This window comes from Mytilus galloprovincialis, chromosome 10 (assembly GCF_965363235.1).
Source record: "Mytilus galloprovincialis chromosome 10, xbMytGall1.hap1.1, whole genome shotgun sequence".
Classification (NCBI taxonomy): Eukaryota; Metazoa; Mollusca; class Bivalvia; order Mytilida; family Mytilidae; genus Mytilus; species Mytilus galloprovincialis.
In genome coordinates this window covers 78,859,347-78,877,084 of record NC_134847.1, presented here as the reverse complement: position 1 = coordinate 78,877,084, position 17,738 = coordinate 78,859,347, and positions in this window count along the sequence as shown.

Sequence of the window (17,738 nt, the reverse complement as noted above, 5' to 3'; positions counted from 1 at the left end):
TTGTCGTTAAACCATTGTACATTTCTTTTGATCCTATCATAAATTTTAAGATATTGATAATAATTGGCCCATAAAGCTTATAAATCTCATTACATTTAATATCAAGACTTTGAATAGACTTATTAAGAAGGGATATAATTACGATACTGTTGTCAAGTCATTAAAGATTGCATATTTTGGCATTAATATTGAGTCACTGATAAGGTCTTTGCATCGGAACTAAACACATTTATTCTAAAAACAGTTGTTGGCATGACACGGGTTATGTTCTTCTCATATATGTTATGATGGTATGATACTAAACCCCTAACGGGAAGGATTGTGCCTGATGTTCATATGATGAAATCATAATCTTTCAGTCAGTTTAATTGAAGTCTGGAGCTGGCATGTCAGTTAACTGCTAGTAGTCTGTTGTTATTTATGTATTATTGTCATTTTGTTTATTTTTTTTGGTTACATCTTCTGACATCAGACTCGGATTTTTCTTGAACTGAATTTTAATGTGCGTATTGTTATGCGTTTACTTTACTACATTGGTTAGAGGTATAGGGGGAGGGTTGAGATCTCACAAACATGTTTAACCCCGCCGCATTTTTGCGCCTGTCCCAAGTCAGGAGCCTCTGGCCTTTGTTAGTCTTGTATTATTTTAATTTTAGTTTCTTGTGTACAATTTGGAAATTAGTATGGCGTTCATTATCACTGGACTAGTATATATTTGTTTAGGGGCCAGCTGAAGGACGCCTCCGGGTGCGGGAATTTTTCGCTACATTGAAGACCTGTTGGTGACCCTCTGCTATTGTTTTTTATTTGGTCGGGTTGTTGTCTCTTTGACACATTCCCCATTTCCATTCCCAATTTTATTTTCATAAAAAAGTAAACGACTGAAACTACACCCTGGTATATAAGAAGTTGGTATCAATATTATTATTTTTTTAATTAGTGCAACTACATTGAATGTCCATCGCTATCTATTAAATCATTAATCATTAATTTTTCAGACTCCTTTTGCAGTCCATTTTTTGCCTAGAAGGGGTTGATTACCAATCTTGAATTTGTTATTGAATCCACATGTGAGTTGTGATAAAACCATATTTGTTCCAACGGCTACTTTAGTTTGGAGTTCTATTAAAAAAACACTAGCTAAAAGGATTTTTTAACATGTGGAAACTTCACAGATCAGTTCCTTAGTTTTTATAAATATAGATATATGTATAAAAGAAATCCTGTTACATCCTTGGCTGAATCCATTTTATTGTTTTTAATGAAGTTGAATCCCGATAAGCGCATTAGATGGATAAAATTAGTAACATGAGTAAGTGTTATTCTCTTACTTTGAGTCAAGGAAGTAGAACTATCAAAACGTGTCAATTTATTTTAACGGCTCTAATTACAATCAAGTCATACGATAACAATTTAATGCAATTTGAACCTAATATGTATGCGGAAGATCTAAAAGAAACGCAAAATAACCCACAAAAAAGCAAAGCAAAACATCAAAACGGAAAGTCCTTTATCAAACAAAGAGAAAACCCATTGAAAAGTGCAACAATAAAAAGCAAGTGGGATAAATGTTTATTTAACACATGAGAAGGACACGATAAGACTTTACAATCGTAATAAAATCTAAACCACATATCAGTTTAATAAGAAACACCACAATAAACGAACCAAGTTTATGATAAGATTAAGAAATATTCATTTGCCAGACTACTGCTTATCTATATTATATTTGTTGTCAATTCTAGTCTATATCAGCACCTCGAATTCTGTGTTGACATGAAATTTCATTGATAAAATCATAATCATAATTAACTGTTTCTATAAAACTTCTGAGTTTTTCAAAATACAGAGCATTGCAATTCAGGAAAATATTTTGTTAAGACATTGTTGTCAATATTATGGAATCTTAGGCGACTGTCTTACAAGTTAAAGGTTAAGTTAGCTTTAAAAGCATGTTTTCCGCCATAAATGCTTACTTCAATAAACAACATAACACCTTAGATCAAGGACGATGAATGACGAAGTATATTGTTCAAGCTCTGGTTACAGTCGAATGATACATCAATATTAAAACTGAAATGATATTAATTATAAATACAAAGGAAAAACAACCCGGATGACTTATATCTGTTTTTGTATTTATAGTATAAGAATAATAATACAAAATTATATAGCACATGTAACAAAGTCTTGCTCGATTTTATTCAGGGGATTTCCCCAATACATGGTTGTAACTGATATTTTTACTTTTTTTACCAACTAGTAGCCCATTACATATCAATAAACAATTAAGGAGAAAAAGGTTTGAATTTATAATCATGTTAAGAACAGTAATGTTGAGACCAACCAAGCAAAAAATCTAAAGTGCGTTTTACGGCAAATACATCGACGTTATAAACGTTCGACAGCATTATGACGAGAATGTTTGTCCAGATTAAGGATTTTTATAACACGAGAAAAGAAAGAAGAGAAGAGAAAAACAAATGATCACAATCTGGAATTTTTGGTTGTTGCTGGAATAAGTTAACTTAATTTGTGAAATTGTAGAAATAACTTTAATCAAAACATTTACTTTTTAATACGAAAAAAAATACTATAGTGTTTGTTATTTCTGTTAAATAATAAATACTAACATATGTCAATTAGACAGCAACCTAACAAACAGATGTGTAGTATCATCATACTATATGATTGCCAATACGACAACTATCTATCTTCGACCCAATGTCATTGAAATATGCAACATTAAGTATGACCTTTAACACGGGGCATTGTCTTATAACATATTATTTTATTAAAAAACGACTTCCACTACATTCCAGATGTACTAACAATACTTCAGTGTAACCATTACACCTTTTGAACAACTATCGTACTTTAAATAAACATAAGAAGATGTAGAATATACTATCCATTCAATCCCAAATGCCGTTCATGTATGCGGCTAATAATCATACGGCCGTCAACGTAAATCATTGGTCCACGCCGCTACAAGCTATATAGGGTTATACAATGACCAGTGTATACCATTTCAAAAGATAAAAACTACGGCTTGACACATAATAATCAAAACAATAAACAAAAATGTAATAGGAACTCAGCAACAAACGAAAACCATTGCCTGAACCACATTCCCGTTACATCATCGGACTTTAACGTGTCATACCATCGCACTTAAAAAAACAAACAACCATCGCACTTTAGCTTATGACACCATCGCACTTTAGCGTAGACCACCGTACTTTAGCGTGACCATTGCACTTTAGAGTACCATCACACTTTAGAGTCCTACATATATATATAAATTGAACACGAAATTACTAACAACCACAGAACAAAGTACTGCTTTGAATTCTTGATGTATCCAAATATTTAAACCTATCAGGTAAGTGTAACGGAGTGAATATAAAATTATATAATTTGGTTCACAAATTTGAATTTTATGAACGGAATTACACCTACCTCATATCCTACCCACCTCCTCCCCTCAGTAATTTCTATGGTGAATTCAGCCGGATTTTTGCCTGAGGTTCCAAGCGCTTAACTGATATAGATGTAGATGATTTTAAAAAGATCAGCTAAGCGCTTGAGCGAGATAAGACAAAATACCGGAGAGAATATCCAATTATATAAACCTATCAGGTAAGTGTAACTCCGTTCACAAAATTCAAATTTGTGAACCAAATTATATAATTTTCCTTTAAACTGTGTCTGACGCTGTCAACATATCATAAATTCTTCACTATGCTAGTGTCTGTAGTTACATTTTATATTTTAATGAACCTAATCTATAATTGATTACTGGTATATTATTAAGTCATGGATATCATTACAACTAATTCTTAACAACTTCACTAAATTCTGACATAGATACAAAGTTTCGTATGGACGTTTGGTTGTACCTGTAAACAATTTATCTTAAACGAATAGCAAATCTTTATTTTTAATGATGTTGTTTCCCAAGCTCAGAAATTGACAAACGTTCCTAAGTGTACCAGTTAAATACTGTTATTCAAGTCAGGAAAACGGCAGTTGATATCTTATAGTTTCCTGTGTGATTGTTGCATTGTCTTTTGTTTTTTGTTGCACTTCAGTGTTTCTGTTGTTTCGTTGTTTTCTTCTTGTGGTTGATGTGTTTCCTCAGTTTTGGTTTGTAGCCCCTTTTTTTCTAAATCGATTGATGACTTTCGAACAGCGGATTACTTGTATTGCTTTTATTTATCATATCTTTGAATATCTTATTTCTAGTTTACATATTCATGTTGTTTTCAATAGATTTAAGTCAAACTTAAAAGTATATATATTATATATTTCGAACAAAACTTTCTACTCGATTATTTGTCCGGTTACATTTTTCTACAGTTCTTGTATTTTACAAGTGAAATATACTCAGTGTTAAAGTTTATGACCTAGTCAAATGTGTCTCATCACCTTAAGTTTTATAAGTATACATACAAATAAACAATGTTTAAATAAATAAAACAATCACAACCATTTCAAATAGACAGAAACAAAACCAAAACGTTTTCAAAAGGTTTTGTACAATGAAATGATCAAAGTTTGTTAAAGTCTGAGTTTAGTATGAGGAAACGGACATATATTTTGGATTATCGGTAATTTGTACATTTTTCCTTTGATGTGTACTCGCTGATATTGTCAGTATCAGTGGACTGGCCGTGATATAAAAATTATTAGGTTAGTACGCAGATGACATGCGCGAATGCAACGCGTAAGGATCTACTTTCCCCTTTCATTCACAAAATTGCGCGTATTTTTTTTCACAGAAACGCACGATATTTTTGGCGAATAAAACACTTGACATCGTTTGAAACTTTCACAAAGTTAGTTTAGACTTTTTGAACGATTGTTTTGAAAATGTGAACAGAAAATGCATGAAAAAGCCGATAGACTTGGAAAAAAAGAATAATTGATATATGACATGTACGAAGTGACAACTAACATACCGTCCATGATGTTCCAATCCGAGTTTTTATTCATACAATATCTGGTGCTGTTTTCTTTTTCTTGAGAAGTATTTGTTTCACCTGTTCAGTCACTATAAAGTGTTACAATATATATTTAAACGCAACACATAAATAGTGACCAAAAAGGTACCGCTATCGGTAGTCTAACAGAGAAGCTAGAAAAAAATGAAATTTACGTATTTTCGACATTTTTGTGGGACCATCATGTACAATTTTAAAAGATGTGGTTTCATTGTCAATTTAAAGGCAGATATTCATTGAACAAAGAACAAAAAAGTGAACTTATTAACGCGCGTCTGGCGTATATATAAAATTTAGTCCTGGTATCTATGATGAGTTTATTCATATGCGGATCTAGGATAAATTTTGAAAAAGGGGGGTAATCGGGGCACCACTGAACAATAAAGGTCTGCTTTGACCAGAATTGTAGGCTAGCCTTTAGAAGGGGTGACTTAGTCCAAATAATTATGACGTCTGGCAACGCTATTTTAATTTTTTTCTGGGGCATCCCAGAAAAAAATTAAAAATAGCCTTGCCAGACGTCATAATTATTTGGACTAGGGGTGACTGTGACCACAGTCGCCTGAAGATTTCATAAGTATTAAATTATTCTATTGTTCAGGTAATATACAAATTATAGTCAGGTTACAATGCCTCCTGAAATGATCTTCTGATTCATATCGTATCTGATATTCTATTAAATGTTCTGACTTAATACCATGCTCGATCTATGCTGATCTATGCTGATGCTCTGTGAAAAATAAAGAAATTTGACTTACCGGTATGCTACCATTATATTTGCCATTGTTAGAGTCATGTCCAAAGCAGAATATTAATGAAACACATGCAATAATTCCTTTTCAATACTTTGTGCAAGAGAACGCCATGTTTACTGCACTGTGACAAAATTTCAAATGACGTAATGCAGCCTGTAACGTCAAGTGTGATTCGCCGTGATTCGACGCGAAAAAAAAGTTCGTTTGTTATTTTCTCTATTATGGTAGTGATTTTTATTTTTTTTAAATTACCGATCGGGCTCACCTGATATTTTACTGTGATAAAGTCAGTATCAAAAACAAAAAGTCCTTTATTCTATATTTATAAAATTATTTGTGTTGGTTATGCCTCTTTACAGCGATGGCAGTAGAATGTTAATAACCAGTAACAAGAATACTTAACCGTACACCACATCTTTAACAATTCGTTTGCGTTGTTATTATTCTTTACGGGGTGTTGAATGTAGATCAAATTACTGTGCTACAACTTTTTTTAAATTAAACATGTACAATTGAAAAAAAACCAGTTTGACACGTAATTCAATCATACATGACGAACAATGCATGCACGGTGTGCTTTTGCATTTAGAAAAATCAAGGACAACACTGTCTACCTATAAAACACAGATTATAAATACATACAGGGTAGGTAGTTGATATGTGAGATACATCGGTCTGCAAACGAAACAGTGATATAAATATCTGTTTACTAAAATAATCTCAAACACTTGAAAAAAGAAAAACCATGCACATTATTAAAATCATACTCCTTTGGATCTTAACAGCCTTACAAGAAGGTACGTTAGTTCGTTTGGTTCATTCAAACCATATCATTACAATATTTCCATTGGCAATTCAGTAGATCATTGATGACTGTTTAAGGTTAAGAACATTCACATTTCACTGATATATGCGATGTCTAAACACTCACACTTACACTCTTCTCATCATGCTTGATGATCAAAATAACACAATTTGTCTGTGATTGTTGATTATGCAATGTTTGGTGATTGTCTTTGAATTTTGGAAGTTTTAATATATTTGTATTTATTCAAGCGGTTTTTATATCTGACTGACAAACAAGAGCTAACAGTTATTGTTTTATGATATATACTTGTATAGATTAAATGTTTACGAATGCTCTATTTTCTACATTCTATATCAGGTTTTAAATTCTTAAAGGGGCACGAGATATGTTAAACATTCCAATTATGATTTTTTTTGTTCTATTATCAATAAAAGACTTATAGTAAAATAATACTTTGCATTAGCAGCCAGTATGGTTTATTTTTGTCAAATTGAGCTAAAACATTAATGATGATTCATTTACTTGCGAAAAAATAATTTGAGCTCATTGAATCAGTATTTATGTCAACTTAAATGTTACCCTTAGATGGTTAATTAATGCATTGTTCGTGTTAGGTTATTTATAGGGAAAGAATGTCAACATTGAAAAGTGAAACAAAGGTAAATCATATGATTGACTGATTTGATACACAAAAAATCATTGTTATACAGGTAATAACGATGATTAAGACATATTGTTAATCTATAATATGAAATTAAACATCCCTAGAAAAATCCAATTACACGAGTTTGCTTCTATTTATATCTACATTTATGTTTATATCGCTTATATGAATCGGAGGTCAACTCTGTAGTTTATTAGAAGCTGTATCATTTTTAAAATTACACACGAAACGAAGCTACACATTCTCGAGCCAATGCCCTTTAACTTGTTTGTTGTAGACATTTATAACTTGAATAAATGTTTTACCGGGTTATAAATTCAAATATGAGAATTTGAGTCAAATCGGTGAACAAGTATTTTACAAGTGGTGCCGCTTTAACCAATACGGAAAGAGTTGTTTCAAATGTTTTGTTTTTTTGTTTAACTGAAGGATTTTGATAAAAACTTATCAAAGGTACCAGGATTATAATATTTGAATAAGGTTTGTAAAGATCTTTTATTCAACTTGTCTTGACATCAAAAATTATATTAATACTTACATTTTTTTTCACCTAAAGGTTATAGCAATGAAACGAAATGCCACGTTAAAAGCACCAATGTTAATTGCTGCAATTTAGGCTTGACCACAATACCAAGGCACTTACCAGTAAACGCGACTAATCTGGACTTAAGTAGAAACAGCATCAGAATAGTCCCAGACTTTGCCTTTCAGTCTTTGCGATACCTCACCGACCTTCATTTGGCAAGAAATGGGATACAAGTAATCGAGATAAATGCTTTTCATGGGTTACATCGTCTACGAAGTCTTCATCTCAGCTCCAATTCTATAAAATTATTTCCCGCTGGCACGTTCGACAGACTGAATGGTTTACAAGAGTTGTCGATTGATGACAATAAACTACAATACTTACACGATAATGAATTAACAAAAAATATTAAACATGTTAAAGATCATGTCATTGAGGAAATTTTCGTTTGACATATATCCAAATTTCAAATTTCCCAGTCAATGGGGTACGTTAAGTGAGTTGACAGATTTGGGGATTTTCGCTAGGTCAGCAAAAGTGCAATGTAACAAGGCAATTTCGCTCATGTTAACTTACTGAAAATAATATCTCTGTCCATAGATGTTGTACCGTTCATATCGGTGTCGCACGTTAGACGCGGGCGGGCTATCGCGGGTCTCTCGACCAGCGAGGCCGGCAAACTATACTCTCGGTAATTTTTTTTTACCTGGGTGAAATTTTCATCGAGGTGTCGCACGTTAGACGCGGACGGGCTACCGCGGGTCTCTCGACCATCGAGGCAGGCAAACTATACCCTCGGTAAAAAAAATTTTTACCTGGGTGAATTTTTCATCGAGGAGTCGCACGTTAGACGCGGACGGGCTACCACGGGTCTCTCGACCATCGAAGCCGGCAAACTATACCCTCGGTAAAAAAAAATCCTAAATTAGATTCAATAACACTTTCGATAGGTACTGACCTACCTAAACATCCAATAAACCAAGTATTCGAATCGTTTGGTGTTTTCAGAGGAAGAAACCTGACGAGCATTGAAATAAATACAGGGAGATTTGATAATGGGTTTACTTTAAATCACAAGAGAATGAAGTATTTATGGTCAATTTGTTTGAAACGACTCACTTTTAATAATCTATACATTACAGATATACTTATATATGCGATGCAAGAATTTTTTTTTATCAAAAGCACATGTCTCGAGTACCTGGAATTATCTGGAAAAAAAACTCTTAGACCGAGGAGCTTCTGCAGTTGCATTTATGAATAAATTAAAAAATTTGAAAGTTTTGAAAATAAACAGAAATTGGTGTAATTCGAGAAGTAAACGCTCACAAGCATTAATATTATTTAGTCTCGTGCTTCCGAAAACTCTTGAAGAATTGTATATAGAACATAACATGGGTGGTGATATGGCCGATGTTTAATTTATAAAAGGTATCAATCTTCGTGTGCTAAGCTTGAAGGACAATGAAATGTGGTCGTGCATTGGAACTTTTAGAGGAATTATAAATGTGGAGTATATTGATATGTCTGGATGGAGATGCGAAAAGCTGTCAATAAATTTGCTATATGGTTTTCCAAATTTAAAGACATTGAAAGCCAGTGGGTCACATCTAGGAAAATGATTTGTAAACCTTGCTGGAGCTGGGTCTTTCTTGAGTAAGAATCTGAGATTGCAAGATATTAATCTTTCGTCTATTAGAATGAATAGTACACCGAAAGGATTATTTTTACGCCCTTTGGGCAGTTATTATCAGTTTACATGTCGTATAACAATCTCACAATATTTCCAAAATTTCATACAAGTATCAAAACATTGAAAATAATTGATTTGACCTTTAACAGTATTATACATTTCAATAGAGAAGACATTGACCCAATAGAAAAGCTTGGAGAAGTTGATATACTCCTGAGAGGCAATCCCTTTAAATGTTCCTGTAAAACATTACAGTTTTTAAAATGGTTAAGTGAGACAAACCGAGTACTGGATATCTTAGATCTGACCTGCGTTACTGAAATGGCTTCCAGAAGGGATATGTCTGAAGTTATGTCAAACTTAAAGACATTTGAGATTTCATGCAGAACGAAATTCTGGTTGGCGTTTGCTGTGTCTACAACCTCCTTTATCATATTGCTATGATATTAACCGTCGTATTCTTTCGATATAAATATGCTGTTGAGTACTTTTTACTGAGATTCAAAATGAAAATGAAAAATTACAATGACTTGCAACAGGAATATATTTATAATGCTTTTATATCATATAGTCACACAGATTCGGTATGGGTAAAACAGTTTCATGACAAGGTAAATAGTATGGGCTTCGAATTATGCTTGGACGCCAAGGATTTTATTGCTGGTGAAAGTATAGTAGTAAATGTTCTAAATGCAATCGATTCCAGCAGAACGGTTATATTTATTATAACTCACGAATTCTTAAAGAGTTTTTGGGGGTCATATGAAATGGAAATGACCCGTATGCATGCTTTTCAGGAGGGAAGAGAAGATATGGTGATTGTTGTCGTGAAGGATGATATAAAGATAACAGATATGCCGGAAGTGATGAAGAATATGTGGATTAAGATAACATGTATCCAATGGCCAAACGATGACAACTTGCCATACAATACGGAGGAAATATTTTATGAAAAGATGAAAATGTCTCTCCAAAGGACGGAGAATACTACTTTACTATATTCTAGAAATTCAGTCTTTGTCATCATTTCAGAAATATAAAATAATAATAAGTCGGGATGTCAACTCGGTGAAGATCTATTACTTGATTTTGTTTTTACTCGTTGGATTTACCGAGCGATACTCGAATAACCGCTCAGTAAAACATTTACAAAATAAAACATTACTGCCATTTAATGTACATGTTTATTGTTTTTCGTTGTATAATAAAAGTAAATTATTACCTAGGAATAAATTATAGTCCAAGGAATTTTATATTATAGCATATAGCTCATTCACTACATGTTCTTATTACGTAAGCTGGTAATTATCTAATCAAGTAAATAATTAATATCTATAGAAAAAATATTACTCAAACAACAGTATTTAAAAACTGTAAAACACACACATTTAATGACCAACAAACAAAAGGAGTGATGATTAGAAATTTCTCATGCCATTAATCATTTTTCTTGTGGTCGATACAGGGTGAAACAAATTTGTTCATAGTCTAAGATAATATCGGTCAACCTTTTCAGGACGTAGCAATTTCTCAAATGTGTTAGGTAGCTAACAGTTCTGCCGATGAAAATATATGCTCTGGCTGTACAGAGGTCGGAGAGTGATTTAGATTTGCTAGAAGTGTGGAAAAATGTTCATGTTCATATATCGTTTAATAAATATTTATTTATTTTGAAAAAATATATAATTTCCAGGGAGGTGCTATGAATACAAATATGTTTTACTTAAACTGAAGAAAGCAACAACACTCTTACATGCAGCCGATTAGTCGAGTATTATTTTGACAATTGATACTCGGTACTACCGAGCGATACTCGAGTACTCGAGAATCGTTGACATCCCTAATAATAAGTACTATTTATATTAGCAATGCACCTTTCGCTATATGTATTTTCTCTGATTTAAAAAAAAGGGTTCAGAGGAATGTACAGAGTTTTGATTGAAACAAATGTCAATTTTGCTCTAAAGGAAAATGGTAAATCCTCTTTATATGATTGGTTTCAACTCGGACCCCAAAAAAACACATTTCTTTTTAAAAAAACAATTACTAGAAGCAATACGCTTTGCTGGTTTTAATATAGAATTATTCATAGCATATTAGGAAATAATTCACTACATAATTTAAAAAACGTAGCAACATCTGTAATTTTTGCAAAGAAGAACCCAAGATCATAGAACATATATTTTTGAGGTTTTCTATGCTCACCAGTCTATGGCTTGCACTACACCACTGGTTTTGTTTTAAATGAGAAATATTGAACTGCCTTTGAATATTAAAATTATTCTATTTGGAAAAATATGAAATTGCATTTTGATCAAATAATGTTAGTCTGCTTAAAAAATACCATATTTACCGAACAAACTAACAAGAAGTGAGGAATACATTTGATTTAAAATCTTCTCTATAGAGTAATATAGAAAACAGTGGAGCCCGTGTGGTCCTATTATAAAATAAATAAAAAACATATCGGGTTTTGTTCACCATTTTATTTATTTAAACTGCACAAATAGATATTCCAAAAAAAGAATTAGATTTCATTTTTATTAGATAATTATTTATGTTCAACCTAATGTTGCACTTTTTTAATCTGTATACTCATGTGGGTTTTTTTTCCAATTTCCGTTCAGTGGTAGCTTATTTTGTACTTTTTCATTCATCCTTCTACTAAATTATTTCTAAATGTCAAATATTTTTGTTTTGCATTGATTTTGTATTGAAATCAATTAATGTCTAAAACTCTGTGCATGATTCTGTATTGAGGCAACTCTAATTTTTAATTTATTTTTTTGTAAAATGACATCATACACACTTTATTTCAGATAATATTACATATCAGAAAAAGAAGATATGTTATGACTGCAAAGGAGGCAACTCTCCACAAGGTATCAACTTACACGTACTAGAATATGTAGACTATTTTATCACAAGCACAATACTCTAACTGTAAAGTATAAGGACATATATACCCTAAAGGCACGAAGTTACATTCTACTGATTTAACATACCACAAATAACAAACACTGCATTAAATATATTAAAAATATAGATATGGTTTGATTGCGAATGAGACAAAAACTCACCAAGAGACCAGATTACACTTAATGTCTGTTTAGATTTTAAAACCACTTTTCTTGTATGTAGTCTTATGTAGACGAAACGCACGTCTGGCATACTAAATTATAATTCTGGTACCTTTGATAGCTATGTTCATATGATGTGATATTTGTGTTTTGTTGTAAACATTTCTTTTGATCCTATTGTAGATTTTTTAGATATTGATTATAATTGGCCCATATAGCTTTCAAATTTAATTACATTTTTAAAAATATCATGAAAGAATTAACGGTTGAAACTACACCCTAGTATGTTAGAAAGTCGGTATCAATATCATATATTTTTTTTAATTAGTGCAACTACATTAAATGTCCATCGCTATCTATTAAACTCCTTTAGCAGTCCATTTTTGCCCAGAGGGGTTGATTACCAATATTTAATTTGTAACTTATTCCACATGTTAGATGTGATAAAATTATATTCGCTCAAAACAGCTACTTTAGTTTGGAATTCTATTCAAGCATTTTAAACAACCTCTAGCTAAAAAAGATATTTTTTAACATGTGGAAACTACATAGATCAGTTCATTAATTTTCATAAGTATACTTACATTTATAAAAGGAAACCTGTTACATTATGTTTTACCTACAGTTTAATACATAAAGATCTACATGTATTTTGAATCTGAGACATACTTGGTTGCATTCATTTTATCGTTGTTAATGAAGTAAAATCCCTATAAGCGCTTTTGATGGATAAAATGTAGAAACATGAGTAAGTGTTATTCTCTTTCTTTGAGTCAAGGAAGTAGAACTACCAAAAACTGACAATTCATTTTAACGGCTTCAATTACAATCAAGTCATATGATATCAATTTAACGCAATATGGATGCAGAAAATCTAAACAAAACGTAAAATAACCCACAAACAAAGCAAACTTCAAGGAATCAAAACGGAAAGTCCCTTATTAAACAAAGAAACCCAATTGAAAAGTACAACAATAAAACTTAAGTGGGGTATATTTTTACATAAGGAAACACAATAAGACTTAACAATCGCGATACAATCTAAACCAAATATCATTTTAATAAGAAATGCCACAATAAACGAACCAAGTTTATGATAATATTAAGAAATCTTCATTTGCCAGACTGCTACTCCATGGTATTATCTTTCTGGTCACTTCTAGTCTATGTCAGCACTTCGAATTTTGTGTTTACATGAAATTTCATTGATATAGTCATAATCATAGATTAACTGATTATTAAACTTACGAGTTTTCGAAATACAGAGAAATTTTTTTCCTTAACATATGTTACCTTCGTTGATAAAACCTTTCTAAGTTTGTGGTCTCAATTATTATTATATTGATATTTTGGGAGGCGACTTTCCTGATATGGAACTTGCGCCCAATGTGGTCTCAATGTTCTCCAACTTTGTATTTATACATTTTTGTTTTTACTTTTTATTCGAGCGTCACTTATGAGTCTTTAGAAGGATAGGGTGACGGGGGTCACTGTAAATCTGTGTTCCTGATTAAGTTTTGTAAGGTTGGTAAAAGTTTTGTTACTTTTCACATGAATGTACTTCCGTTCTATGTCTTTCATGGACCTCCCATTAAAATAGCTATAGTGTAATTTCTTTTTTCCTTCACAGGCCTGTTGTCAATTGGAACTACTCACCAAGTGAACGGGATCTCGTTCGCACAGGCGTGTTTATAAGTTACGCTTGATATGTCAGTAAGAAGACCAGACGCCACCGTATGTTTGCATTTAATATGCGTTAACAAATAAGTAAATACAGTAAATAAAATTGTTCTTGGCCTTGTGTTAATATTGTCAGTTTTTTTATTGTAAAATCTTCATTGCATCAACATCTTATATGTATGTTTTTTTGTACTTTTTTTTCCAGATGTATGTGTATTATATCCTATCATTGTGTTTTTGTGCTAAAGTCATTTTGTGTATTCTTGTCTTTTTTTTTTTTGCTTATGTGCTTTGTCTATATGCCCATCTGTTTTTATTTGTTAAGATATTTGTTTATTCATAGTAAGATTATAACGCAATGTTGTCATGTTCCTCTATTTTGACAATTTTACCTTTTTGTCCGTTTATTTTGTTAAGAGATAGTGTTGTCAATATTATGGAATCTTAGGCGACTGTCATACAAGTTAGAGATTTAGCTAACTTCAAAATCATGTTTTCCGCCATTTTCTACATGATGAAATGCCTCAACGAAGTCAGGAATATGACAGTTGTTTCTATTCGTTTGAAGTATTTGAGGTGGGTCTTTTTTCATTTGTTAAAGAACTTTTAGTTTTCAACTTTCATTGGAGTTCGGTATTTTTATTTTGTTCAATCTTCAAAAGTTAAAAGCGTTATCTTGAAATGAAAGAAACTATGATGCAAAGGTTCATCTTTATTTTTCTGTAAACAAATTGCCATTTCAATTTTCTAATTCATGTAATTTGTCAACCAATATTATTATTCTAACGAATGGTATCATATGTTTTTATATAAAAGCGGTATTTCGAATAACAGAAGAAAGTTGAACAGTGTTACCTGCATCATAAATGCTTACTTCAATAAACAACATAACACCTTAGATCAAGGACGATGAAAGATCAAGGATATTGTTCAAGCTCTGGTTTCATTTGAATGATAAAGCAATATTAAAACTGAGATAGCACATGAGATAAAGTATGAAAATAAAGAAAAAACAACCCGGTTTATTTACATGCTTTTTGTATTTCTAGTATAAAAATACAAAATGATATAACCCATGTAACAAAGTCTTGCTCGATTTTCTTCAGAGGTTTTCCCCAATACATGATTGTAACTAATGCATATACTTTTTTTCAACTATGACCATGATGACATATCAATAAACATTAAGGAGAAAAAAAGGTTTGAATTTCTTATCATGTTAAGAACAGTAATGTTGAGACCAACCAAGCAAAAAATCAAAACCTTATAAATATTTAAAATCTTATTTTCAAAACACTCGAATAGATTCATTAACATTATGTGATGAAAATATCGGAAACATCTAACGAAAGCTAAAACAATCACGACGTACGAATTTAAAGAGAATAATCGGTATAGTTTTCCTCATAATTGAATTCGACTGTCGGATCGATTTTACTCTATTTGCTGCATGCCTTTTTAGCTTTGTCTTTAATGATATTTTTCAATCTATATTTATATTTTCCTTGGTTTTCTAGTATTTTCGTTTACTCATACATCTGACTTCTGCATTATAAGATACAAATAAGGAGATGTGTTATGATAACTATTAAGAAAACTATCCACCATAGTTCAATTTAAGTGGATATAATGCATGGTCTAATATACTATTACAGAGTTGTTGCGATTTCCTCAGATTCAGTTTTTTTACATTGGTTTTCAAAGTATTGATCATCCGTTATTGTTGCAGGAATTCAAACACTTATTGGAATATTCATAAGACAAATTAGCATCACTGCAATCATAAACGAGCCTGTAATTCAGTGGTTGTCGTTTGTTTATGGGTTACATATTTGTTTTTCGTTCATTTTTGTACATAAATAAGGCCGTTAGTTTTCTTGTTTGAATTGTTTTACATTGTCTTATCGGGGCCTATTATACATATACATATGCCGAGGTTAATTTGGGATTCATCATACATTGAAATGTCATTTCATTTAAAGTCAGTATACAGCATTAATGTGATGATCATTTCTCCTAACCACTTATAACATGACTGTATAATTGAAAAAGGATTTGGATTCTTGCCTCTTTTTCTCAAATGTCAAAACACAGATTAAATAAACAACAAACACCCAACACAATGCTGATTTCTGATAACTTCTATTATCAGAACGAATACATGCGGCACATTCTGATTGATATATATATAACTTTGATATTATAAACATCAACATGACAACAAGGTTCTTTACCATATCCTGTTCCATATGCAAGGCGGAAGCATCATGTCTATGTCATTCTTTATTTAACTGGTTTACAGATTGTATCATCGTTCATGCATAAAGTTCTCATCAAATAAAGATGACATGAAATTTAAATTGTGTTATAATATAAAGAATATGAATAATCACAGTAACCTTGATTTACTTTAACAGGAAGCTAAGGCTAACACCTTAGATCTTACAATATGACTAATTTATCTTTCAGACCCCGATTATAATATAAGTATTGTTAATAAGAAATGACGTAATATATGCAAAAAGGTATTGACAGATTTAATAAAAAGGTTTGTAAAAACTTTCTCCACATTAGAAACTACTTCTGTGTATCCAATTTCTAATCACTACATGTACTACCTGGTGAATTATCGTCAGAATCGAAATCATAGGACATAACTGTATAAATTATATAATATATCTATAAATAGGAATGTGATTTTCATGCATATGACAAGGGGTTAAAGTTTAACATCAATGCACAACCTTATTGATACTGTCAAAAAACAATTGATAGAAGAACACTCACATAGATTTATATTTTATGTTCAAGAAGATCCTACTTTTTTAAATATGTGTTCTTAGTTGATCCTATCGAATTACCTGCATGCAACTTTGGTATTTTACTTTGCCAGGAAAGATAATTGCCGAAAATGTTATATAGGTTAAACGAACAAGAGTTAAAAATTTAGAGATAGACATTGTTTGGTTGAAGAAGACTGTTCGAAGTTTTGTTGACATACAATTGATGAATTCAGTATAACAATAGACAGTTGTATAACTATATGGAGTTATGGCATAATAAACTTTATACGACTGTCATACAAGTGACAGGTCTAGATAGCTATAAAATAATTCATCATTTTCTACATCAGACAATGACTGTACCAAGTCAGGAATATGACAATTGTTATCAAATCGTTTGATGTGTTTGAGCTTTCTATTATGCCATTTGATTAGGGATTTTCCGTTTGAATTTACCCCAAGATCTCGGTATTTTAGTTATTTATTTTCTCAGTATATATGACCGTAATATTGGTCTCATCCCAAATATGAAATTTACAAATTGTTATTATAAACAACTCGTATAGTATCAATACTAAAGACAGTTTCATCAGTGGTCGCATGAATTGATTAATTTTGAAGCATTAATTTATGTCAACATTTAGTATTTGCTTTCAGTAACTGTGAATCTGTAATTAGGTATATTGTATAATTGTTCTGTTTACGTTTTATTGCCCTTTTGCACCCGCTTGATTCAGAGTTCG